At 43.1% G+C, this 2,807-nt stretch overlaps 1 pseudogene; it reads right to left on the bottom strand.

Annotated features, from left to right (window-relative positions):
- On the bottom strand, positions 1 to 881 carry LOC114217968 (large ribosomal subunit protein eL8 pseudogene; annotated as a pseudogene).
- Between the last annotated feature and the right edge of the window lie 1,926 nt (positions 882 to 2,807).

The raw sequence follows: 2,807 nt of genomic DNA, 5'->3' as shown, positions 1-2,807 counted from the left end.
TTTTTTTTTTTTTGACACTGGCTGAAACACAACGTTTTATTACTTTTATGTACAGAAAATTCAACAGCATCCACTCAGCCCAGTTTGGTGGCCAGTTCTTTAGCCTTTGCCTTTTCCAGCTTGGCAATGCGAGCCACAGACTTCGGGCCCAGGACGTTGCCTCCCCAGTGGCGGCGGATCTCGTTGTATCTGTCATTGTAGTTGGTCCTGATGGCCTCCACCAGCTTTGCCAGGGCTCCTTTGTCTCCCGAGTTAACCTGTGTGAAGGCGACAGTGGTGCAGGTCTTCCTGTGGACCAGACGGCCCAGCCTGGCCTTCCCCTTGATAATGCAGTAGGGAACCCCCATCTTACGGCACAGGGCAGGCAGGAAAACCACCAGCTCAATGGGATCCACATCATGTGCAATCACTACCAGCTGAGCCTTCTTGTTTTCCACCAAGATGGTGACAGTGTTAACCCCAGCTCGAAGGATAGGTGGCCTCTTAGTGGGGACATCCCCTTTGCCTGCAGCTTTCTTCTCAGCCCGGGCCAACAATCTCTGCTTCTTCTCCTGCTTTGTCTCTGGTCTGTACTTGTGCGACAGCTTAAGCAGTTGAGTAGCTGTCTGGCGGTCCAAGGCCTGGGTGAACTGGTTAATTGCAGGAGGCACTTTTAGATGTTTATAGAGAATAGCCCTTTGCCATTGCAGCCGGATGTAGCGGGGCCATTTGACAAAGCAGGTGAGGTCCCTTTTGGGCTGGATGTCCTGTCCGATGCCAAAATTCTTGGGCCTCTTCTTGAACAGGGGATTGACCACCTTCTTGGCCTCCTGCTTCTTCACGACAGCAGGGGCCGGGGCCATCTTCTTCCCCTTCACCTTCTTCCCTTTTGGCATCTTGGGTTGCTGGAGGAGAGCTATTTTCAACTTTTTGAAAGTTCCATACTGTTTTCCAGAATGGCTGCACCAGCTTGCAGTCCCATCAACAGTGTAGGAGAGTTCCCCTTTCTCTGAATCCTCACCAACATCTGTCATTTCCTGACTTGTTAATTTTAGTCATTCTGACTGGTGTGAAGTGGTATCTCATCGTGGTTTTGATTTGTATTTCCCTGATGCCGAGTGATGTTGAGCATTTTTTCATGTGTCTCTTGGCCATTTGGATGTCTTCTTTGGAGAAATGTCTGTTCGTGTCTTCTGCCCATTACTTGACTGGACTTTCTGTTCTTTTGGTGTTGGGTTTGATAAGTTCTTTATAGATTTTGGATACGAGACCTTTATCTGATATGTCATTTGCAAATATCTTCTCCCATTTGGTCAGTTGTCTTTTGGTTTTGTCGACTGTTTCCTTTGCTGTGCAAAAGCTTTTTATCTTGGTGAAGTCCCAGTGGTTCATTTTTGTCTTTGTTTCCCTTGCCTTTGGAGACATGTCTAGCAAGAAGTTGCTGCAGCTGAGGTCGAAGAGTTTGCTGCCTGTTTTGATGGATTCCTGTCTCACATTTAGGTCTTTCATCCATTTTGAGTCTATTTTTGTGTATGGTGTAAGGAAATGGTCCAGTTTCATTCTTCTGCATGTGGCTGTCCAATTTTCCCAACACCATTTGTTGAATCCTTTTTTTTTAAGATTTTATTTATTTACTTGCGAGAGAGAGTGAGAAAAAGAACACAAGCAGGGGGAACAGCAGAGGGAGAAGCAGGCTCCCCACTGAGCAGGGAGCCCAATAAGGGACTTGATCTCAGGACCCCGGGATCATGACCTGAGCCAAAGGCAGATGCTTCACCGACTAAGCCACTCAGGTGCCGTAAAGATACATGTTTTATTTAACTTCGCCTTTTAAGTTTTACGGTATGATGTTGACACCATAAGTTTTTAAATTTAATATACTTAGATCTATCCCTCTTCTCCTTTAGCCTTCTATTTCAGTGATAATACCAAGAAAGAACCTACCTATCCCAAGTACATAAATATCCACAATTTTTTTTTCTAGTAAGTTTTTAGATTGAAAGTTACTGACTTAAGTTAATGGACCACATCAGATGAGCAAAAATAAATTTGTCAATCTTATTGCTCCTTGATCCTCCCCCATACCTTCAGAGTTAAAAAAGCAAACCACACTGTATTTAAATAAATCAATAAACAAGCAAACAACACAGACACCATATATAGAAGATCAAAAAAATAAATAAATAAAAATCATGTCTCAGGAGAGTGAGGGTGGAAAAGTCAATGTTCCAGAGATGAAAATTACTCTTAGGGAAACAATCAGCTCCCACTTTCCTGGGATTCAGATCTGGGAATCAGTACCAGTAGTGAACTAGCTAAACTAATCTTGACCATAGTGCCTGAGGGCCAAGAGAAAAGGTGACATAATCTCTACAGAACCCTGATCCCAGAGCACATGCAGATTTATTGATTAATGTCAGTACCTCTAATTCTATTTGGAAGAATTCCATTTAGAAGCCAAAGATCATTACACTGAAGTCTAGCACGCTTTCTTTTGCCTATTTTAAACATGAGTTGATAAGGATAGAGGCTTTGCTCCATGCCTAGAACCAAAGCAGCACATATATTATGGTTAAATCATTTCTAAGTCGTATTTCAGTATTGATAATTTGATGACCTCATTCCTCCATCAGAGAGCTGCAGTAGAAGCAAAAGACAGAAACCTGCAAGAAATACAGGGAAGTGCCTAACCCATGACACTCATAGGTTGCCAGAAAAATTAAAGTAATATTAAAATAATTCAAGATTTCCCACCCCCATAGTCCCAGATGTTAAATGCTTTAGGAGACGGGAAACCAAGCTGTGTTTAGACATATTTTCTTTCATCT

Source organism: Eumetopias jubatus, unplaced genomic scaffold (assembly GCF_037043125.1).
Source record: "Eumetopias jubatus isolate StellerSeaLion01/CBP00866 unplaced genomic scaffold, mEumJub1_p1.0 scaffold_7, whole genome shotgun sequence".
Classification (NCBI taxonomy): Eukaryota; Metazoa; Chordata; class Mammalia; order Carnivora; family Otariidae; genus Eumetopias; species Eumetopias jubatus.
The sequence above is the reverse complement of the archived record's forward strand: the minus strand, read 5'-3'. Positions and strand labels throughout refer to the sequence as shown.